We start from the raw sequence: 26,213 nt of genomic DNA on the forward strand, positions 1-26,213 counted from the left end.
AGCATGTATAAGTCATGAAGAAAGCAATAGTAATAAACTAAACGATCATTGTGCTAAGCTAACGGATGGGTCTTGACCATCACATCATTCTCTAATGATGTGATCCCATTCATCAAATGACAACACATGTCTATGGCTAGGAAACTTAACCATCTTTGATTAACGAGCTAGTCTAGTAGAGGCATACTAGGGACACTCTGTTTGTCTATGTATTCACACATGTACTAAGTTTTCGGTTAATACAATTCTAGCATGAATAATATAACATTTATCATGATATAAGGAAATATAAATAACAACTTTATTATTGCCTCTAGGGCATATTTCCTTCAGTCTCCCACTTGCACTAGAGTTAATAATCCAGATTACATTGTAATGATTCTAACTCCCATGGAGTCTTGGTGCTAATCATGTTTTGCTCGTGAGAGAGGCTTAGTCAACGGGTCTGCAACATTCAGATCCGTATGTATCTTGCAAATCTCTATGTCTCCGTCCTTGACTTGATCGCGGTTGGAATTGAAGCGTCTCTTGATGTGCTTGGTTCTCTTGTGAAATCTGGATTCCTTTGCCAAGGCAATTGCACCAGTATTGTCACAAAAGATTTTTATTGGACCCGATGCACTAGGTATGACACCTAGATCGGTTATGAACTCCTTCATTGTAGCGACCCGACCTCAGATAGTCAAGTCTCTGTGCTTCAGTGTCATCCCTGGATCGGTAATGCTGACACACACAGTACTCGAAGGATTTATAGCAAAGTAGCAACCACACACTTATTACATCGAATGTCTCAAAAAAAAGAACTTAGTACAATAAATATGGCTTAAGGCCATCTAATACGATAACAGCGGAAGGCTTGGAAGATAAAGTGAGTCCATCAACTCCAACGGCATAGCTGAGTGCAATGTAACACAGTAGAGCAATGAACAGATAAAAGCTATCACTACATGCATATATGGCTGGTGGATGCCCTATGGTTATATGTTTTTGCGAAAAGCCAATTTTTCCCTACAACAAAGGAATATATTTTATTTAACTGTCATGGTAGTTGAAACATCATTGAGAAGGTACCTCCAACTCAATCCCAATTCAAAGTAATTATCAACCCAACATATTAAAATAGAGTGATGAGATACATTTGATAATCCAAGTACTAGATACTCAAGATTGTCCATAACCGGGGACACGGCTAACCATGATTAGATTGTACACTCTGCAGAGGTTTGCGCACTTTTCCCCACAAGACTCGATCTCCTCCGTTGGATTTCTCGCACCACATGGTGTTTGAGAAACGGATGACCGAGACACAGTCTTTCAGAAGCATTAACTCTAACCCCGGGTAGACAGTACCAACCTACATCCCTCTACATCTGCTAGCCTACCACTGGAAGAGGTCATGCAACATACCCAACTATGCTAGAGCCCATAATAGCTTGTGGCTGCACACGGAAGTTTCTAACATGAAATATCTCACGATCCCTTTGAGCCTGGGTGGCGGACCGTAGGATGATCACACGGATACCCCGGGATCTCCTAGGACAACACTGGATTCCCCAGGTGCCCAAACAAGCAATCCACCCAGTTGTGTATTGAAGTAGCCACCTTAAGTTGAACCATTAATTAACAATCTCACATCTGTCATGGATTCACTCACCAAACCATGTCTACGAGCATAGCATGGCAATAAGCATAACGTAAAAGTAACTCCCAAGGGTTTGATAATAAAATAGGTAATAGGTTCTACCTCATCAACTACTTCCCAATACCCACAAGTTAATCACATCCTAATCATGCAGTGTTTGAGGATTGGAACTAATGCATAAAAACTGGGTATGAAAGGAGTATGATCAATGTGTTACTTGCCTTGCTGACGATCCGCAAAACCTAGTGACTCGCACGCTTCGCACTCCGGGAATTCTATCGCAAACAAACAATAACATACATAAGCAATCAAGCAAAGATGCACGGGTAAAACTCAAATGACAAGATCTAGCCAGAAAGTTCAACTTAAGAACTCCGGTTTGCAAAAAGAATCAAATCAAACGGAGCAACGAACCACAAACTGCGAAAGAAACAAGATCCGTTTACTAATCTGGACTAAGGTCAAATTTTACAGTACCGAAATCTTGTTCAAGTTGGTTAAGCGGAAAGAGGGCTTCGAGACAAAGATCTAGGCGCTTGAAACGCCTAATTTCGATAAACGAGCGAAAAGATACGCTAAAATGAACATCGGATCAGAAATCGCGATCGGAAATAATCGCGAAAAATCCGAGAAAAAGAAAACTGACGAACAGGCTAACGAACGAACGTTCGCTGTCTGTCACTAACGAGTGAACGGCATTCGTTTAAACGAACGAACGGACGAACGTCCGCAAAATAAATAAACCGTCAAAAAATCGATCTATCAAAAATAAACCAAAGAAAAAAAAAACCGGGGTTATCCGTAGAAAAACCGACCGGTCAACGACTGTCAACGGCGAGATCTGGCGTGGCGGCGGCGGCTCCGACTCCGGCGGGTGGCGGCGGCGGCGGCTAGGGCGGGCTGCGGGGTGAGGCGGCTGGGGCGGCTTATAAAGGGCCGGCCCGAGGTCTCCTGGTCGGGTACGGCCCGAAGTCGGTTCCCTTTTTTAAATAATTCCGGCGTGCAGAAAAAAAAGGAAAAGAGTACTAAACGGACTCCAAAAATTCCGAATAAAATTTCCCCATCCTTTAAAAATAAGCCGGACAAGGTGAAAATTTATTTGTGCCTATAATGCAATTTTGAAAAACGCATATTTTTCCTATGCAAATAAAATAGCAATAAAATCCGAATAAAATCAAATATTTGATTTTAATATTTTTCCTCCAATATTTTATTTATTTTGGAGAAGTCATATTATCTCCTCTCATATATTTTAATATGAAATATTTTCGGAGAGAAAAATAATTAAAACAAATGATCCTCGTTTCGATATTTGGTAAAATTCAAATATGAAAACGGTGAAATCCCCAACTCTCTCTGTGGGTCCTTGAGTTGCTTAGAATTTAGAGGATCGCAAATCGAAATGCAATAAAACATGATATGCATGAATGATCTATGTATAACATTCCAAATTGGAAATTTGGGATGTTACAAACCTACCCCCCTTAAGATGAATCTCGCCCTCGAGATTCGGGTTGGCTAGGAAATAGGTGTGGATGGTCTTTGCGAAGATCATCCTCTCGTTCCCAAGTGGCTTCATCCTCGGTATGGTGGCTCCACTGAACTTTACAAAACTTGATAACCTTGCTGCGAGTAACTCGGCTGGCAAACTCAAGAATCTTGACAGGTTTCTCCTCATATGTCAAATCATTGTCCAACTGAATCGCTTTCAGGGGCACTGTATCTCTCAGAGGTATACCGGCCATCTTTGCATGGCACTTCTTCAACTGGGAAACGTGAAACACATCATATACTCCTGACAGTCCTTCAGGTAACTCCAACTTGTAGGCAACTTCTCCCATGCGTTCCAAGACACGGTAAGGTCCTACAAACCTCGGGGCTAACTTTCCCTTAACCCCAAAACGCTTAACTCCTCGAAGAGGTGATACTCGCAGATACGCTCTGTCTCCGATTTGATAGACTACCTCCTTGCGTTTTGAATCTGCATAACTCTTTTGTCAGGACTGGGCTACCTTCAGTCTATCTTGAATTAGCTTAACCTTCTCTTCAGATTCCTTAATCAAATCCGGTCCAAACAACTGGCGGTCTCCAACTTCATCCCACATCAACGGTGTTCGGTATCTCCTTCCATACTGGGCTTCGAACGGTGCCATCTTCAAACTGGCCTGGTAGCTATTGTTGTATGAGAACTCCGCGTAGGGTAAATTGTCATCCCAACTAGATCCATAATCCAATGCACAAGCTCTCAACATGTCCTCCAGAATCTGATTGACTCTCTCGGTCTGTCCATCTGTCTGCGGGTGAGAAGTGTACTGAACTCTAGCCTGGTTCCCAAAGTCTGGTGTAACTGATGTCAAAACTTTGAATTAAACTGTGTTCCTCTATCCGATACGATGGTCCTCGGAACTCCGTGCAGACATACGATCCTGGTCATGTATATCTTGGCCAACTTTGCACTCGTATAAGTGGTTTTCACTGGGATAAAGTGGGCTACTTTGGTCAAGCGATCCACTACTACCCAGATAGAATCATATCCTGATCGGGTCCTGGGCAATTCGGTGATAAAATCCATGCCAAGTTTATCCCACTTCCATTCGGGTATCGGCATAGGTTGCAGTAATCCTGCTGGCTTCTGATGTTCTGCCTTTACTCTCTGACATACATCACATACGGCTACATACTCGGCAATATCCTTCTTCATTCCGGTCCACCAGAAATACTCCTTCAAATCCAAATACATCTTGGTGTTCCCGGGGTGTATCGAGTATGGCGAGTCGTGAGCCTCCTGAAGTATCAACTTCCTGATCTCCGCATTATTGGGCACATAAACGCGGTCCTCAAACCATAGGGTGTCGTGCTCATCCTCACAAAAACCTTTGTCCTTTCCTTTGCTCATTCTCTCTTTTATCTCGGCAATCTCTTTATCATCCTTCTGTGCTTCTCGAATCTTTCCCAACAATGTAGATTGAACTTCCATTCCTGCAACAAAACCTCTAGGGACTACCTCCAAACGTAGTTCCCTGAGATCCTCGGCTAACTCCTTTGGCATCCCTCCGCTTACGAGGTGTTTACATAACTCTTTCGGCTCAAAGCGTCTGCTACGACATTGGCCTTTCTTGGATGATAATGCAGCTTCATGTCATAATCCTTTATAAGCTCCAACCATCTCCTCTGCCTGAGGTTCAGCTCCTTCTGTGTGAAAATGTACTTCAAACTCTTATGATCCATGTACACATCACAACGGTTTCCAATAAGGTAATGTCTCCAAGTCTTGAGCGCATGCACTACGGCTGCTAACTCTAAATCATGGGTAGCATAATTCAACTCATGCGGTCGAAGCTATCGGGATGCATACGAAACAGCTCTTCCATCCTTCATAAGTACACCTCCAAGTCCTGAGCGTGAAGCATCGCAATATACTTGGAAGTCCTTGTGTATATCCGGCAGAATCAGCACTGGGGCTGTAGTCAAACGGTTCTTCAACTCCTGAAAACTTGCCTCACATTCTTCCGTCCATTTGAATTTGGTATCTTTCTTCAATAACTCCGTCATGGGTTTCGCAATCTTGGATAAATTCTCAATGAATCTCCGATAGTATTCCGCGAGTCCAAGGAAACTGCGGATCTCGCTAACTGAGGTGGGTGCCAACCACTCAGTGACTGTCTGAACCTTGGTGAGGTCTACTGCTATACTTCTCCTGATATAACATGTCCAAGGAATCCAACTTCCTTCAACCAGAACTCACATTTGCTGAACTTGGCATACAACTGATGTTCCCTGAGTTTCTCGAGAACTAAACGTAAATGCTCCTTGTGCTCCTCTTCATTCTTCGAATATACCATTATATCATCAATGAACACCAGAACGAACTTATCCAAAAATTCCATGAACACCTTATTCATCATACTCATGAAATAAGCAGGGGCGTTAGTCAGTCCAAATGACATGACCGTATACTCATATAACCCGCACCTTGTGGTGAATGCTGTTTTTGGTATATCCTTCTCTCGAATCTTCAGCTGGTGATATCCTGATCGCAGATCGATCTTGGAAAACACTTTAGCTCCTTGCAGCTGGTCAAACAAATCATTGATCATCGATAATGGGTATTTGTTCTTGATCGTCACCTCATTTAGTGCGCGATAATCAACAACCATCCTTAAGGATCCATCCTTCTTCTCAAACAAGAGCACTGGGGCTCCCCACGGTGATGAACTTCTTCGAATGTAACCTTTCTCCAATAACTCCTTAATCTGCTTCTTGATCTCTTCTAGGTCATTTGCGGGCATCCAGTAGGGTCTCTTTGATATTGGCCCGGTGCCTGGCAGCAGCTCTATTAAAAATTCAATATCTCGATCTGGTGGCATGCCTGGCAACTCCTCCAGAAATACATCTGGGTAATCCTTCACTACCGGCACTTCCTCCTAAACAACTCCCGTGAGAGAATTTACTTTGGTCCTCCTTGACGCATGCCTGGATACATACTTGATCCTTTTTCCCTCCGGGGTAGTGAGCAGAATTGACTTACTAGCACAATCAATGCTTCCTCCATACTTCGACATCCAATCCATGCCTAACATCACATCCAATCCTTGTGACTCCAAAATTATTAGGTCTGACGGAAAAACATGGCTACCAATGGTTAAGGGTATCCGGTCGCACCATCGGCTGGCCATATACTCTGCTCCAGGTGAACTTACTAACAGGGGTGTCCTGAGGGCTAGGGTTGGCAACTTAAACTTGTCCACAGATCCCCTTGATATGTATGAATGCGATGCACCAGTATCGAAAAGAACAAGAGCGGTAAAAGACTAAACCAAAAACTTACCGATAACTACATCAGGCTGCTCCTCAACCTCCTCCACGTTCACGTGGTTCACTTGTCCCCTATTGAAAGGGTTGGGCTTCTTCCCAGCGCTTCCATTTCCATTGCCGTTCTTTAATTCTGGACAATCGTTGGCGTAGTGCCCAGTTTTCCCGCACTTGAAACAAGTAATGTGACTTTGATCCTTCTTGGCGGGTGTGGATGGGTTAGAACGGTTCTGATTGCTGCATGCTCCATTCCCGTTTCCATTCTTGGGGCCATTATGGTTGTGAGAACTTCCTCCAGTGTGGTTGTGGCCTCCATGATTATGGACAAGTCCTCCCGAATTCGGGGCGAAACGAGGCTTCTGTTGGGATCCAGAATTGTACTTTCCTTGTCCATACTTCCTCTTGCGGCTCTCAATCTGTTGCTGCTTCCCTTCAATCATAAGAGCCTTGTCTACCAACTCCTGGTAATTGTTGAATTTTGCCACCATCAACTGCATGCTCATCTCATCATTCAGCCCTTCCATAAACTTCTCCTGCTTCGCGGCATCTGTGGCCACATCATGAGGGGCATAACAAGATAGCTTACTAAAGTCATCCACGTACTGAGCTACAGTACGGTTTCCCTGGCGTAAGTTGCGGAACTCACGCTTCTTCATGCTCATAGCTCCAGTTGAGACATGGGCTGTGCGGAATGCTTGCTGAAACTGGTCCCATGTAATGTTGGCTATGGGAAAAGTGGCTGTGTAATTCTCCCACCATGAGGCTGCTGGTCCATCCAACTGATGTGCGGCAAAACGCACCTTCTCTGCATCTGTGCAACCTGCGGTGGTCAAATCCCTTCCAATCCTGCATAGCCAGTCATCCGCAACTATCGGCTCGGTGCTACTGGAAAACACCGGCGGCTGTAACCTCAAAAAGCGGGCTAAGTTGTCAACCGGAGGCGGGTTGTTGTTGTTGTTGCCTTGGTTCTGGACTAATATCTGCATCAAGGCATTCTACTGCTGGATCAACTAGGTGATCTTCAGTGGGAAGACAAATCCGGTGTCACGTCTGGAGGCATCTGATGGGTTTAGAGGGGAGAGATTAGAATAGAAATGAGGTCTAGTGAGAAAACACTACCCATATGCACATGAGACAAACACAAGCATATCACACCAAATCAATCAAGCAAGGGCATACAGACGGTCTAGAACTATCGTCAAAAGTGCTCGGACTACTACTATATACATGGGGAAATACTACTAATCATATGGTGGTCTACTAGAAATTTTGATCGGTGGAAGACTCCATGATGTCTGCTCCAGCTTCGTCTTCAAAGTCATCATCACTGTCGTCGGGATCGGAGTCGATGTCGTCGATGATGATGTAGTTCTCCGGGCAAGTGGAATCGTCATCATCTCCTCCTGGCGCGGGATCTCCCATGAATACTCCGATCTTCCTCGTCGGGTCGTCATTATTCTCCACTAGTACGACGATTTCCTTCTCATAATCTTCGCGAGTAGCCTTGAGTTCTTCCTCCAGCTCCATGATCCTTGTCATCGCCTTCTTCAAATCTCTCATGCCTGCGCACATCTGGTTCTCCTAGCGTCGAATGTGCTGGTTTAACTCCTGGATGAAAGCTGCAATCGATCTATCCTTCCTGGTGCTGATCATCTCCCATTGCTCATCTCGGCGTCCGCATAACTGGTAGATAGTATCTTTGAGATCCTTGTGGTAAACTTCGCCGATGCGTCCCATGGCGATGTGGGCTGCCATGCTCTTGCCTAGACTCTAGGTTGGGGCATCAAAGGAAAACTCTATGGGCTCAGTGACTGGCGTGAAAGTCCTTCCTGGAATTTGAACTTGAATCATCCAGCCCTCCTCTTCTGGTAAGGTGGCATTGAAGGTCCCGGTGAAGCTTGGTATTCCTATGTTCCGGTATCTAGTAACTTCCTTCAAGTGTTGTCCAAAAGGTGTATCTTCATCCGGTTGAGCAAACTTGTTCCTTGAATCCGCCATCCTAAAGAGTAGAAAGTGGAGAGGAGTCAGAAATGATTAGAGAAAGTGACCTATGGCTTTTCTTAGTGGTCGTGTCCTATCATTCAGCACGTGCTCTGATACCATCTTGTAGCGACCCGACCTCAGATGGTCAAGTCTCTGTGCTTCAGTGTCATCCCTGGATCGGTAATGCTGACACACACAGTACTCGAAGGATTTATAGCAGAGTAGCAATCACACACTTATTACATCGAATGTCTCAAAAAAGAGAAGTTGTTACAATAAATATGGCTTAAGGCCATCTAATACGATAACAGCGGAAGGCTTGGAAGATAAAGTGAGTCCATCAACTCCAACGGCATAGCTGAGTGCATGACAAGGACCTATCGCACCTTTACTCGTCGTCTGAAAAGTCTGCAACATGATACGCTGCAGCCCGAAAATGGGTCAGCACATGGAATATGCTGGCAATGTAACACAGTAGAGCAATGAATAGATAAAAGCTATCACTACATGCATATATGGCTGGTGGATGCTCTATGGTTATATGTTTTTGAGAAAAGCCAATTTTTCCCTACAACAAAGGAATAGATTTTATTTAACTATCATGGTAGTTGAAACATCATTGAGAAGGTACCTCCGACTCAATCCCAATTAAAAGTAATTATCAACCCAACATATTAAAATAGAGTGATGAGATACATTTGATAATCCAAGTACTAGATACTCAAGATTGTCCATAACCGGGGACACGGCTAACCATGATTAGATTGTACACTCTGCAGAGGTTTGCGCACTTTTCCCCACATGACTCGATCTCCTTCATTGGATTTCTCGCACTACATGGTGTTTGAGAAATGGATGACCGAGACACAGTCTTTCAGAAGCATTAACTCTAACCCCGGGTAAACAGTACCAACCTACATCCCTCTACATCTGCTAGCCTACCACTGGAAGAGGTCATGCAACATACTCAACTATGCTAGAGCCCATAATAGCTTGTGGCTGCACACGGAAGTTTCTAGCATGAAATATCTCACGATCCCTTTGAGCCTGGGTGGCGGACCGTAGGATGATCACACGGATACCCCGGGATCACCTAGGACAACACTAGATTCCCCAGGTGCCCAAACAAGCAATCCACCCAGATGTGTATTGAAGTAGCCACCTTAAGTTGAACCATTAATTAACAATCTCACATCTGTCATGGATTCACTCACCAAACCACGTCTAGGAGCATAGCATGGTAATAAGCATAACGTAAAAGTAACTCCCAAGGGTTTGATAATAAAACAGGTAATAGGTGTTGGAAATATGCCCTAGAGGCAATAATAAATAGGTTATTATTATATTTCCTTGTTCATGATAATCGTTTATTATCCATGCTAGAACTGTATTGATAGGAAACTCCGATACATGTGTGGATACATAGACAACACCATGTCCCTAGTAAGCCTCTAGTTGACTAGCTCGTTGATCAATAGATGGTTACGGTTTCCTGACCATGGACATTGGATGTCGTTGATAACGGGATCACATCATTAGGAGAATGATGTGATGGACAAGACCCAATCCTAAGCCTAGCACAAGATCGTGTAGTTCGTTTGCTCAGAGCTTTTCTAATGTCAAGTATCATTTCCTTAGACCATGAGATTGTGCAACTCCCGGATACCGTAGGAATGCTTTGGGTGTACCAAACGTCACAACGTAACTGGGTGGCTATAAAGGTGCACTACAGGTATCTCCGAAAGTGTCTGTTGGGTTGGCACGAATCGAGACTGGGATTTGTCACTCCGTGTAAACGGAGAGGTATCTCTGGGCCCACTCGGTAGGACATCATCATTATGTGCACAATGTGACCAAGGAGTTGATCACGGGATGATGTGAGTTACGGAACGAGTAAAGAGACTTGCCGGTAACGAGATTGAACAAGGTATCGGGATACCGACGATCGAATCTCGGGCAAGTAACATACCGGTAGACAAAGGGAATTGTATACGGGATTGATTGAATCCCCGACATCGTGGTTCATCCGATGAGATCATCGTGGAACATGTGGGAGCCAACATGGGTATCCAGATCGCGCTGTTGGTTATTGACCAGAGAACGTCTCGGTCATGTCTGCATGGTTCCCGAACCCGTAGGGTCTACACACTTAAGGTTTGCCGACGCTAGGGTTATAGGGAAAGTATGTACGTGGTTACCGAATGTTGTTCGGAGTCCCGGATGAGATCCCGGACATCACGAGGAGTTCTGGAATGGTCCGGAGGTAAAGATTTATATATAGGAAGTATGGTTTTGGGCACCGGAAGTGTTCCGGGCATCACCGGTAGTGTACCGGGACCACCGGAGGGGTCCGGGGGTCCACCGGGAGGGGCCACGGGCCCCGGAGGCATACATGGGCCAAGTGTGAGAAGGGACCAGCCCCTAGGTGGGCTGGGGCGCCTCCCCACCAAGGCCCATGCGCCTAGAGAGAAGAGGGGGCAAACCCTAGGGAAGATGGGCCCTAAAGGCCCATGCCTGGTGCGCCTCCCTCTCCCCCCACTTGGCCGCCACCCCAGATGGGGATTGGGGCTGCCGCCACCCCTAGGGAGGGAACCCTAGGTGGGGGCGCAACCCTCCCTCTCCCCCTATATATAGTGGAGGCAAAGGGGCAGCCCTAGAGACGAAGTTCTTCTTCTCTTGGCGCAACCCTTCCTCTCTTCCATGTCCTCCTCCTCTCCCGCGGTGCTTGGCGAAGCCCTGCGGGATGGCCACGCTCCTCCACCACCACCACGCCGTCGTGCTGCTGCTGGACGGAGTCTTCCCCAACCTCTCCCTCTCTCCTTGCTGGATCAAGGCGTGGGGGACGTCACCGGGCTGCACGTGTGTTGAACGCGGAGGCACCGTTCTTCGGTGCTTAGATCGGAATCAACCGTGATCTGAATCGCTACGAGTACGACTCCTTCATCCGCGTTCTAGCAACGCTTCTGCATCGCGATCTACAAGGGTATGTAGATGCACTCCCCTTCCCCTCGTTGCTAGATTACTCCATAGATTGATCTTGGTGATGCGTAGAAAATTTTGAATTTCTGCTACGTTCCCCAACAGTGGTATCAGAGCTAGGTCTATGCGTAGTTTCTATGCACGAGTAGAACACAAAGCAGTTGTGGGCGTAGATGTTGCCAATTCTTCTTGCCGCTACTAGTCTTATCTTGTTTCGGCGGCATTGTGGGATGAAGCGGCCCGGACCGACCTTACACGTACGCTTACGTGAGACAGGTTCCACCGACTGACATGCACTAGTTGCATAAGGTGGCTAGCGGGTGTCTGTCTCTCCCACTTTAGTCGGAACGGATTCGATGAAAAGGGTCCTTATGAAGGGTAAATAGAAATTGGCATATCACGTTGTGGTTTTACGTAGGTAAGAAACGTTCTTGCTAGAAACCTATACAAGCCACGTAAAAACTTGCAACAACAATTAGAGGACGTCTAACTTGTTTTTGCAGCATGTGCTATGTGATGTGATATGGCCAGAAGATGTGATGAATGATATATGTGATGTATGAGATTGATCATATTCTTGTAATAGGAATCACGACTTGCATGTCGATGAGTATGACAACCGGCAGGAGCCATAGGAGTTGTCTTTATTTTTGTATGACCTGCGTGTCATTGAATAACGCCATGTAAATTACTTTACTTTATTGCTAAGCGCGTTAGCCATAGAAGTAGAAGTAATCGTTGGCGTGACAACTTCATGAAGACACAATGATGGAGATCATGATGATGGAGATCATGGTGTCATGCCGGTGACAAAGATGATCATGGTGCCCCAAAGATGGAGATCAAAGGAGCAAAATGATATCGGCCATATCATGTCACTATTTGATTGCATGTGATGTTTATCATGTTTACATCTTATTTGCTTAGAACGACGGTAGCATAAATAAGATGATCCCTCACTAAAAAATTTCAAGAGACGTGTTCCCCCTAACTGTGCACCGTTGCGAAGGTTCGTTGTTTCAAAGCACCACGTGATGATCGGGTGTGATAGATTCCAACGTTCGAATACAACGGGTGTTGACGAGCCTAGCATGTACAGACATGGCCTCGGAACACATGTGAAACACTTAGGTTGACTTGACGAGCCTAGCATGTACAGACATGGCCTCGGAACACAAGAGACCGAAAGGTCGAACATGAGTCATATAGTAGATACGATCAACATGGAGATGTTCACCCATGATGACTAGTCCGTCTCACGTGATGATCGGACACGGCCTAGTTTGACTCGGATCATGTATCACTTAGATGACTAGAGGGATGTCTATCTGAGTGGGAGTTCATTAATCAGATGAACTTAATTATCGTGAACATAGTCAAAAGGTCTTTGCAAATTATGTCATACGCTTTAGTTCTACTGTTTAAGATATGTTCCTAGAGAAAATTTAGTTGAAAGTTGGTAGTAGCAATTATGCGGACTGGGTCCGTAAACTGAGGATTGTCCTCATTGTTGCACAGAAGGCTTATGTCCTTAATGCACCGCTCGGTGTGCTGAACCTCAGCGTCGTCTGTAGATGTTGCAAAACATCTGACATACACGTTTTGATGACTACGTGATAGTTCAGTGAGTAATGCTAACGGTTTAGAATTGTGGCACCAAAGACGGTTTTTTGAAATGTCGCAGAACATATGAGATGTTCCGAAGACTGAAATTGGGATTTCGGACTAGTGCCCACGTCAAGAGGTATGAGACCTCTGACAAGTTTCTTAAGCCTGCAAACTAAGGGAGAAAAGCTCAATCGTTGAGCATGTGCTCAGATTGTCTGAGTACTACAATCACTTGAATCGAGTGGGAGTTAATCATCCAAATGAGATAGTGATGGTTCTCCATAATCACTGCCACCAAGCTATTAGAGCTTCGTGATGAACTATAAATATCAAGGATAGATGATGATCCTTGAGCAACTCGCGATGTTTGACACCGCGAAAGTAGAAATCAAGAAGGAGCATCAATTGTTGATGGTTAGTAAAACCACTAGTTTCTAGAAGGGCAAGGGCAAAAGGGATACTTCATGAAACAGCAAATCAGTTGCTGCTCTAGTGAAGAAACCCAAGGTTGAACCCAAACCCGAGACTAAGTGCTTCTGAAATGTGGGGAACGGTCACTGAAGCAGAACTACCCTAGATACTTGGTAGATGAGAAGGCAGGCAAGGTCGACAGAAGTATATTGGATATACATTATATGAATGTGTACTTTACTAGTACTCCTAGCAGCACCAGGGTATTAGATACCAGTTCAGTTGCTAAGTGTTAGTAACTCGAAATAAAAGCTACGGAATAAACGGAGACTAGCTAAAGGAGAGATGACGATATGTGTTGGAAGTGTTTCCAAGGTTGATGTGATCAAGCATCGCATGCTCCCTCTACCATCGAGATTGGTGTTTGCGTTGAGCATAAACATGATTGGATTATGTTTATCGCAATACGGTTATTCATTTAAGGAGAATAATGGTTACTCTGTTTATTTGAATAATACCTTCAATGGTCTTACACCTAAAATGAATCTCGATCGTAGTGATACACATGTTCATGCCAAAAGATATAAGATAGTAATGATAGTACCACATACTTGTGGCACTGCCACTTGAGTCATATTGGTATAAAACGCATGAAGAAGCTCCATGTAGATGGATCTTTGGACTCACTCGATTTTTGAAAAGATTGAGACATGCGAACCATGTCTATTGGTATATATGCATGAAGAAACTCCACGCAGATGGATCGTTTGGACTCAGTTGATTTTGAATCACTTGAGACATGCAAATCATACCACATGGGCAAGATGACTGAAAGGCCTCGTTTTCAGTAAGATGGAACAAGAGAGCAACTTGTTGGAAGTAATACATTTTGATGTATGCAGTCCAATGAGTGCTGAGGCATGCAGTGGATATCATTATGTTCTTACTTCACAGATGATTTGAGTAGATGCTGAGTGTATTTACTTGATGAAACACAAGTCTGAATTATTGAAAGGTTCAAGTAATTTCAGAGTGAAGTTGAAGATCGTCGTGACAAGAGGATAAAATGTCTGTGATATGATCATAGAGATGAGTATCTGAGTTACGAGTTTGGCATACAATTAAGACATTGTGGAAAGTGTTTCACAATTAATACCGCCTGGAACATCACAGTGTGATGGTGTGTCCGAACATCATAACTGCACCCTATTGGATATGGTGCACACCATGATGTCTCTTATCGAATTATCACTATCGTTTATGGGTTAGGTATTAGAGACAACCGCATTCACTTTAAAAGGGGCACCACGCAATTCCGTTGAGACGACACCGTTTAGAGAAACCTAAGTTGTCGTTTCATAAAAGTTTGGGGTTGCGATGCTTATGTGGAAAAGTTTCAGGCTGATAAGCTCGAACCCAAAGCGGATAAATGCATCTTCATAGAAAACCCAAAACAGTTGTGTATACCTCCTATTTCAGATCTGGAAGCAAAAGTAATTGCTTCTAGAAACGAGTCCTTTCTCGAGGAAAAGTTTCTCTCGAAAGAATTGAGTGGGAGGATGGTGGAGACTTGATAAGGTTATTGAACCGTCACTTCAACTAGTGTGTAGCAGGGCACAGGAAGTAGTTCCTGTGGCACCTACACCAATTGAAGTGGAAGCTTATGATAGTGATCATGAAACTTCGGATCAAGTCACTACCAAACCTCGTAGGACGACGAGGATGCGTACTACTTCAGAGTAATGCGTAATCCTGTCTTGGAAGTCATGTTGTTGGACAACGGTGAACCTATGAGCTATGGACAAGCGATGGTGGGCCCATATTCCGACAAATGGTTAGAAGCCATGAAATCCGAGATAAATGGATCTTTAAGAAGAAGACAGACATGAACGGTAATGTTACCGTCTATGAAGCTCGACTTGTGGCTAAGAGTATTTCCACAAGTTCAAGGAGTTGACTACGTTGAGATTGTCTCATCCGTAGCGATGCTTAAGTCCGTCGGAATCTTGTTAGCATTAGCTGCATTTATGAAATCTGGCAGATGGATGTCAAAACATGTTTCCTTACCAGTTTTTGTAAGGAAAGGTTGTATGTGATACAATCAGAAAGGTTTTGTCGATCCTAAGGATGCTAAAAGGTATGCTAGCTCCAGCGATCCTTCCATGGACTAGAGCAAGCATCTCGGAGTCAGAATATACACTTTGATGGAGTGATCAAAGTTTTTGGGTCTATACAAAGTTTGTTAGAAACTTGGATTTACAATAAAGTGAGTGGGAGCGCTGCAACATTTCTGATAAGTATATGTGAATGACATATTTTTGATCCGAAATGATGTAAAATTTCTGGAAAGCATAAAGGGTTGTTTGAAAGGAGTTTTTCAAAGGAAGACCTGGATAAAGCTGCTTACATATTGGGCATCAAGATCTATAGAGATAGATCAAGACGCCCGATGATACTTTCAAAGAACGCACACTTTGACGTGTTTTTGAAAGAGTTCAAAATAGATCAGCAAAGAAGGAGTTCTTGGCTGTGTTACAAGGTGTGAGTATTGAGTAAGACTCAAGACCTGACCACAGCAGAAGAGAGAGAAAGGACGAAGGTCGTCCCCTATGCTTTAGACGTAGGCTCTACAGTATGCTATGCTGTGTACCGCACATGAAGTGTGCCTTGCCATGAGTTGGACAAGGGGTACAATAGTGATCCGGGAATGGATCACATGACAGCGGTCGAACTTATCCTTAGTATCTAGTGGACTAAGGATTTTCTCAATTATGGAGGTGAAAAGGAGTTCGTCGTAAAGGGTTACGTCGATGCGAACTTTGACACTAATCCGGATGACTCTGAGTAGTAAACCGGATTCATATAGTAGAGCAATTATTTGAAATGGCTCCAAGTAGTGCGTGGTAGCATCCACAAGATGACATAGATATTCGTAAAGCACACACGGATCTGAAAGGTTCAGACCCATTGACTAATAACCTCTCTCACAAGCATAACATGATCAAACCAGAACTCATTGAGTGTTAATCACATAGCGATGTGAACTAGATTGTTGACTCTAGTAAACTGTTTGGATGTTGGTCACATGGTGATGTGACCTGTGAGTGTTAATCACATGGTGATGTGAACTAGATTATTGACTCTAGTGCAAGTGGGAGAATGTTGGAAATATGCCCTAGAGGCAATAATAAATAGGTTATTATTATATTTCCTTGTTCATGATAATCGTTTATTATCCATGCTAGAATTGTATTGATAGGAAACTCCGATACATGTGTGGATACATAGACAACACCATGTCCCTAGTAAGCCTCTAGTTGACTAGCTCGTTGATCAATAGATGGTTACGGTTTCCTGACCATGGACATTGGATGTCGTTGATAACGGGATCACATCATTAGGAGAATGATGTGATGGACAAGACCCAATCCTAAGCCTAGCACAAGATCGTGTAGTTCGTTTGCTCAGAGCTTTTCTAATGTCAAGTATCATTTCCTTATACCATGAGATTGTGCAACTCCCGGATACCGTAGGAATGCTTTGGGTGTACCAAACGTCACAACGTAACTGGGTGGCTATAAAGGTGCACTACAGGTATCTCCGAAAGTGTCTGTTGGGTTGGCACGAATCGAGACTGGGATTTGTCACTCCGTGTAAACGGAGAGGTATCTCTGGGCCCACTCGGTAGGACATCATCATTATGTGCACAATGTGACCAAGGAGTTGATCACGGGATGATGTGAGTTACGGAACGAGTAAAGAGACTTGCCGGTAACGAGATTGAACAAGGTATCGGGATACCGACGATCGAATCTCGGGCAAGTAACATACCGGTAGGCAAAGGGAATTGTATACGAGATTGATTGAATCCCCGACATCGTGGTTCATCTGATGAGATCATCGTGGAACATGTGGGAGCCAACATGGGTATCCAGATCCCGCTGTTGGTTATTGACCGGAGAACGTCTCGGTCATGTCTGCATGGTTCCCGAACCCGTAGGGTCTACACACTTAAGGTTCGATGACGCTAGGGTTATAGGGAAAGTATGTACGTGGTTACCGAATGTTGTTCGGAGTCCCGGATGAGATCCCGGACGTCACGAGGAGTTCCGGAATGGTCCGGAGGTAAAGATTTATATATAGGAAGTATGGTTTTGGCCACCGGAAGTGTTCCGGGCATCACCGGTAGTGTACCGGGACCACCGGAGGGGTCCGGGGGTCCACCAGGAGGGGCCACGGGCCCCGGAGGCATACATGGGCCAAGTGTGAGAAGGGACCAGCCCCTAGGTGGGCTGGGGCGCCTCCCCACCAAGGCCCATGCGCCTAGAGAGAAGAGGGGGCAAACCCTAGGGCAGATGGGCCCTAAAGGCCCATGCCTGGTGCGCCTCCCTCTCCCCCCACTTGGCCGCCACCCCAGATGGGGATTGGGGCTGCCGCCACCCCTAGGGAGGGAACCCTAGGTGGGGGCGCAGCCCTCCCTCTCCCCCTATATATAGTGGAGGCAAAGGGGCAGCCCTAGAGACGAAGTTCTTCTTCTCTTGGCGCAACCCTTCCTCTCTTCCATGTCCCGCGGTGCTTGGCGAAGCCCTGCGGGATTGCCACGCTCCTCCACCATCACCACGCCGTCGTGCTGCTGCTGGACGGAGTCTTCCCCAACCTCTCCCTCTCTCCTTGCTGGATCAAGGCGTGGGAGACGTCACCGGGCTGCACGTGTGTTGAACGCGGAGGCACCGTTCTTCGGTGCTTAGATCGGAATCAACCGCGATCTGAATCGCTACGAGTACGACTCCTTCATCCGCGTTCTAGCAATGCTTCCACATCGCGATCTACAAGGGTATGTAGATGCACTCCCCTTCCCCTCGTTGCTAGATTACTCCATAGATTGATCTTGGTGATGCGTAGAAAATTTTGAATTTCTGCTACGTTCCCCAACAATAGGTTCTACCTCATCAACTACTTCCCAACACCCATAAGTAAATCACATCCTAATCATGGAGTGTTTGAGGATTGGAACTAATGCATAAAAATTGGGTATGAAAGGAGTATGATCAATGTGTTACTTGCCTTGCTGACGATCCGCAAAACCTAGTGACTCGTAGTAGCACGCTTCGCACTCCGGGAATTCTATCGCAAACAAACAATAACATACATAAGCAATCAAGCAAAGATGCACGGGTAAAACTCAAATAACAAGATCTAGCCAGAAAGTTCAACTTAAGAACTCCGGTTTGCAAAAAGAATCAAATCAAATGGAGCAACGAACCACAAACTGCGAAAGAAACAAGATCCGTTTACTAATCTGGACTAAGGTCAAATTTTACAGTACCAAAATCTTGTTCAAGTTGGTTAAGAGGAAAGAGGGCTTCGAGACGAAGATCTAGTCGCTTGAATCGCCTGATTTTGATAAACGAGCGAGAAGATACGCTAAAACAAAAATCGGATCACAAATCGCGATCGAAAATAATCGCGAAAAATCCGAGAAAAAGAAAACTGACGAACAGGCTAACGAACGAACGTTCGCTGTCTTTGACTAACGAGTGAACGGCGTTCGTTTAAACGAACGAATGAACGAACGCCCGCAAAATAAATAAACCGTCTGAAAAGCCGATCTATCGAAAATAAACCGAAGAAAAAAAATAAAAAAACCAGGGTTATCCGTAGAAAAACCGACCGGTCAACGGCGAGGTCCGGCGCGGCGGCGGCGGCTCCGGCGACGGCGGGTGGTGGCAGGCGGCGGTGGCGGCTAGGGTGGGCTGCGGGGTGGGGCGGCTGGGGCGGCTTATAAAGGGCCGGCCCGAGGTCTCCTGGCCGGGTACGGCCGGAAGTCGGTTCCCTCTTTTTTTTTTTAAATAATTCCGGCGTGCAGAAAAAGAAAGAAAAGGAGTAATAAACGGACTCCAAAAATTCCAAAATAAATTTTCTCCGTCCTCTGAAAATAAGCCAGACAAGGTGAACATTTATTTGGGCCTATAATGCAATTTTGAAAAACGCATATTTTTCCTATGCAAATAAAATAGCAATAAAATCCGAATAAAATCAAATATTACATTTTAATATTTTTCCTCCAATATTTCATTTATTTTGGAGAAGTCATATTATCTCCTCTCATATATTTTAATATGAAATATTTTCGGAGAGAAAAATAATTAAAACAAATGATCCTCGTTTCGATATTTGGTAAAATTCAAATATGAAAACGGTGAAATCCCCAACTCTCTCCGTGGGTCCTTGAGTTGCTTAGAATTTCGAGGATCGCAAATCGAAATGCAATAAAACATGATATGCATGAATGATCTATGTATAACATTCCAAATTGGAAATTTGGGATGTTACATTCATCCAGACTCCTTCATTTGCTGCTTCCGAAGCAGCTATGTACTCCGCTTCACACGTAGATCCCGCCACAACGCTCTGTTTAGAACCGCACCAACTGACAGCTCCACCATTCAATATAAATACGTATCCGGTTTGTGACTTGGAGTCATCCGGATCAGTGTCAAAGCTTGCATCGACGTAACCATTTACGATGAGCTCTTTGTCACCTCCATAAACGAGAAACATATCCTTAGTCCTTTTCAGGTATTTCAGGATGTTCTTGACCGTTGTCCAGTGATCCACTCCTGGATTACTTTGGTACCTCCCTGCTAAGCTAATAGCAAGGCACACATCAAGTCTAGCACACAACATTGCATATACATGATAGAACCTATGACTGAAGCATAGGGAATGCTTTCATTTTCTCTCTATCTTCTGCAGTGGTCGGGCATTGAGTCTGACTCAACTTCACACGTTGTTACACAGGCAAGAACCCTTTCTTTGCTTGATCCATTTTGAACTTCTTCAAAACTTTATCAAGGTATGTGCTTTGTGAAAGTCCAATTAAGCGTCTTGATCTATCTCTATAGATTTTGATGCCCAATATATAAGCAGCTTCAACGAGGTCTTTCATTGAATTTTTTTATTCAAGTATCCTTTTATGCTATCCAGAAATTCTATATCATTTCCAATCAACAATATGTCATCCACATATAATATTAGAAATGCCACAGAGCTCCCACTCACTTTTTTGTAAATACAGGCTTCTCCAAAAGTCTGTATAAAACCATATGTTTTGATCACACTATCAAAACGTTTTATTCCAACTCCGAGATGCTTGCACCAGTCCATAAATGGATCGCTGGAGTTTGCACACTTTGTTAGCATCCTTTGGATCGACAAAACCTTCTGGTTGCATCATATACAACTCTTCTTCCAGAAATCCATTCAGGAATGCAGTTTTGACATCCATTTGCCAAATTTCATAATCATGAAACGCGACAATTGCTAACATGATTCGGACGGACTTAAGCATCGGTATGGGTGAGAAGGTTTCATCATAGTCAACTCCTTGAACTCGTCGAAAACCTTTCGCAACAAGTCGAGCTTTGTAGTCAGTAACATTACCGTCAGCATCAGTCTTCTTCCTGAAGATCCATTTATTCTCTATGGCTTGCCGATCATCGGGAAAGTCAACTAAAGTTGACACTTTGTTCTCATACATGGATCCCATCTCAGATTTCATGGCCTCAAGCCATTTCGCGGAATCTGGGCTCATCATCGCTTCCTCATAGTTCGTAGGTTCGTCATGGTCAAGTAACATGACCTCCAGAACAGGATTATCATACCACACTAGTGCGGATCTTATTCTGGTTGACCTACGAGGTTCGGTAGTAAATTGGTCAGAAGTTTCATGATCATCATCATTAGCTTCCTCACTAATTGGTGTAGGAATCACTGGAACTGATTTCTGTGATGAACTACTTTCCGATAAGGGAGCAGGTAAAGTTACCTCATCAAGTTCTACTTTCCTCCCACTCACTTATTTCGAGAGAAACTCCTTCTCTAGAAAGGATCCATTCTTAGCAACGAAAATCTTGCCTTCGGATCTATGATAGAAGGTGTACCCAACATTTTCCTTTGGGTATCCTATGAAGACAGATTTCTCCGATTTGGGTTCGAGCTTATCAGGTTGAAGCTTTTTCACATAAGCATCGCAGCCCCAAACTTTAAGAAACGACAACTTGGGTTTCTTGCCAAACCACAGTTCATATGGTGTCGTCTCAACGGATTTAGATGGTGCCCTATTTAACATGAATGCAGCCATCTCTAAAGCATAACCCCAAAACGATAGCGGTAAATCAGTAAGAGACATCATAGATCGCACCATATCTAATAAAGTGCGGTTAAGACGTTCGGACACACCATTACGTTGTGGTGTTCTGGGTGGCGTGAGTTATGAAACTATTCCGCCTTGTTTCAAATGAAGACCAAACTCGTAACTCAAATATTCACCTCCACGATTAGATCGTAGAGACTTTATTTTCTTGTTATAATGATTTTCCACTTCACTCTGAAATTCTTTGAACTTCTCAAATGTTTCAGACTTATGTTTCATCAAGTAGATATACCCATATCTGCTCAAATCATCTGTGAAGGTCAGAAAATAACGATACCCGCCGCGAGCGTCAACACTCATCGGACCGCATACATCAGTATGTATTATTTCCAATAAGTCTGTTGCTCGCTCCATTGTTCCGGAGAACGGAGTCTTAGTCATCTTGCCCATGAGGCATGGTTCGCAAGCATCAAGTGATTCATAATCAAGTGATTCCAAAAGCCCATCAGCATGGAGTTTCTTCATGCGCTTTATACCAATATGACCTAAACGGCAGTGCCACAAATAAGTTGCACTATCATTATTAAACTTATATCTTTTCGTTTCAATACTATGAATATGTCTATCACTACCATCAAGATTTAGTAAAAATAGACCACTCATAAGGGTGCATGACCATAAAAGATATTACTCATATAAATAGAACAACCATTATTCTCTGATTTAAATGAATAACCGTCTCGCATCAAACAACATCCAGATATAATGTTCATGCTTAACGCTACTACCAAATAACAATTATTCAGGTCTAAAACTAATCCCGAAGGTAGATGTAGTGGTAGCGTGCCGACGGCGATCACATCGACTTTGGAACCATTTCCCACGCGCATCGTCACCTCGTCCTTAGCCAATCTTCGCTTAATCCGTAGCCCCTGTTTCGAGTTGCAAATATGAGCAATAGAACCAGTATCAAATACCCAGGTGCTACTACGAGCATTAGTAAGGTACACATCAATAACATGTATATCAAATATACCTTTCACTTTGCCATCCTTCTTATCCGCCAAATACTTGGGGTAGTACTGCTTCCAGTGACCAGTCCCTTTGCAGTAGAAGCACTCAGTCTCAGGCTTAGGTCCAGACTTGGGCTTCTTCACTAGAGCAGCAACTTGCTTGCCGTTCTTCTTGAAGTTCCCCTTCTTCCCTTTGCCCTTCTTCTTGAAACTAGTGGTCTTGTTGACCATCAACACTTGATGCTCCTTCTTGATTTCTACCCCCGCAGCCTTTAGCATCGCATAAAGCTCGGGAATTGTCTTATCCATCCCTTGCATATTATAGTTCATCACGAAGCTTTTGTAGCTTGTCGGCAGTGATTGAAGAACTCTGTCAATGACACTATCAACCGGAAGATTAACTCCCAGCTGAGTCAAGTGATTGTGGTACTCAGACATTCTGAGTATATGCTCACTGACAGAACTATTCTCCTCCGTTTTGCAGCTGTAGAACTTATTGGAGACTTCATATCTCTCAATCCGGGCATTTGCTTGAAATATTATCTTCAACTCCTGGAACATCTCATATGCTTCATGACGTTCAAAACGTCGTTGAAGTCCCGGTTCTAAGCCGTAAAGCATGGCACACTGAACTATCAAGTAGTCATCAGCTTTGCTCTGCCAGGCGTTCATAACGTCCGGCGTTGCTCCTGCAGCGGGTCTTGCACCTAGCGGTGCTTCCAGGACGTAATTCTTCTGTGCAACAATGAGGATAATCCTCAAGTTACGGACCCAGTCCGTGTAGTTGCTACCATCATCTTTGAACTTAGCTTTCTCTAGGAACGCATTAAAATTCAATGGAACAGTAGCACGGGCCATTTATCTACAACAACATAGACATGCAAAATACTAACAGGTACTAAGTTCATGATAAATTAAAGTTCAGTTAATCATATTACCAAAGAACTCCCACTTAGATAGACATCCCTCTAATCATCTAAGTGATCACGTGATCCATATAACCTAAACCATGTCCGATCATCACGTGAGATGGAGTGGTTTTCAATGGTGAACATCACTATGTTGATCATATCTACTATATGATTCACGCTCGACCTTTCGGTCTCAGTGCTCCGAGGCCATATCTGCATATGCTAGGCTCGTCAAGTTATCCCGATTATTCTGCGTGTGCAAAACTGGCTTGCACCCGTTGTATGTGAACGTAGAGCTTATCACACCCGATCATCACGTGGTGTCTCGGCACGACGAACTGTCGCAACGGTGCATACTCAGGGAGAACACTTGTACCTTGAAATTTAGTGAGAGATCATCTTATAATGCTACCGCCGTACTAAGAAAAATAAGATGCATAAAGGATAAACATCACATGCAATCAATATAAGTGATATGATATGACCATCATCATCTTATGCCTTTGATCTCCATCTCCAAAGCACCATCATGATCGCCATCGTCACCGGCTTGACACCTTGATCTCCATCGTAGCATCGTTGTCGTCTTGCCAACTATTGCTTCTACGATTATCGCTAACGCTTAGTGATAAAGTAAAGCAATTACATGGCGATTGCATTTCATACAATAAAGCGACAACCATATGGCTCCTGCCAGTTGCCGATAACTGTTACAAAACATGATCATCTCATGCAACAAATTATATATCATCACGTCTTGACCATATCACATCACAACAAGCCCTGCAAAAACAAGTTAGACGTCCTCTACTTTGTTGTTGCAAGTTTTACGTGGCTGCTACGGGCTTAGCAAGAACCGTTCTTACCTACGCATCAAAACCACAACGATTTTTCGTCAAGTGTGTTGTTTTAACCTTCAACAAGGACCGGGCGTAGTCACACTCGATTCAACTAAAGTTGGAGAAACAGACACCCACTAGCCACCTGTCTGCGAAGGACGGCGGTAGAACCAGTCTCATGAACGCGGTCATGTAATGTCGGTCTGGGCTGCTTCATCCAACAATACTGCCGAATCAAAGTATGACATGCTGGTAAGCAGTATGACTATTATCGCCCACAAATCTTTGTGATCTACTCGTGCATATAACATCTATGGATAGACCTGGCTCAGATGCCACTGTTGGGGAACGTAGTATTTCAAAAAAATTCCTACGACCACGCAAGAATCTATCTAGGAGAATCATAGCAACGAGCGGGGAGAGTGTGTCCACGTACCCTCGTAGACCGAAAGCGAAAGCGTTTAGTAACGCGGTTGATGTAGTCGAACGTATTCGCGATCCAACCGATCAAGTACCAAACGCACGGCACCTCCGCGATCTGCACACATTCAGCTCGGTGATGTCCCTCGAACTCTAGATCCAGCTGAGGTCGAGGGAGAGTTTCGTCAGCACGGCAGTGTGGTGACGGTGATGACGAAGTTACCGACGCAGGGCTTTGCCTAAGCACTACGACAATATGACCGAGGTGGAAAACTGTGGAGGGGGGCACTGATAATCCCCAAGTGCAAGGAATCATGGTAGCAATTTCCAAAGGTGGAAGTGATAAGTATGGAGTGTCGAACCCACAAGGAGCTAAAGGTAAGATCAATATTCTCTCAAGCCCTATCTGCCACTGATACGACTCTACGTGCACCGAACGTTTGCTTCCAACTAGAAACGAGAAATAAAACTACGTTGTGGGTATGAAGAGGATAACTTTGCATGATATCGGAGAGCTAAAATATAAAAGTAGGTGCTGTTATGATAAAGTTAGAATATATTACTAAATATTATAAATAGCGAGTGTGGAATAATGGTGGATCGGTGTGCGGAATTGTCCTAGGCAATCATTAACAAGACCAATAGTCGTCATTGCAATTTCATATGAGGGAGAGGCATAGGCTAACATACTTTCTCTACTTGGATCATATGCACTTATGATTGGAACTCTAGCAAGCATCCGCAACTACTAAAGATCATTAAGGTAAAACCCAACCATAGCATTAAAGCATCAAGTCCTCTTTATTCCCATACGCAACAATCCCTCTTACTCGGGTTTGTGTTTCAGTCACTCACCAACCCACTATAAGCGAATCATGAACGTATTGCAACACCCTACAGCGGGAATCCCTCACGCTTGCGCGACACGGAGGGCACCATAGGACAGCACCAAAATAAAACATACAACTCGTACCAATCTAGATCATCAATCAACCCAAGGACAAAAGATATCTACTCAAAACATCATAGGATGGCAACACATCATTGGATCATAATATGTGGCATAAAGCACCATGTTCAAGTAGGGATTACAGCGGGGTGCGGGAGAGTGAACCGCGTAAAAGAGATGAGGATGGTGATCTTGATGAAGACGATCACTGTGGCGATGATTCCCCTCCCGATGGCACTCCGGCACCACTGGAAGAGAGGAGGAGAGGTTCTCCCCCTTGTGCTTCCTCCTCCATGGCCTCCCCCCTAGATGGGGAAAGTTTCTCCCTCTGGTCCTTGGCCTCCATGGCAATGATGGCCTCTCCGGGATACTCCTCCATGGCCACCGGTGATGATGGCCCCCTCCGGCAGGGTGCCGGAGAGGGCCTAGATTGATTTCTCTTGGCTACAGAGGCTTGCGGCGGCGGAACTTCCGATCTAGGTTTCTTTCTG

Source organism: Triticum aestivum, chromosome 7D, assembly GCF_018294505.1.
Source record: "Triticum aestivum cultivar Chinese Spring chromosome 7D, IWGSC CS RefSeq v2.1, whole genome shotgun sequence".
NCBI classification, from domain to species: Eukaryota; Viridiplantae; Streptophyta; class Magnoliopsida; order Poales; family Poaceae; genus Triticum; species Triticum aestivum.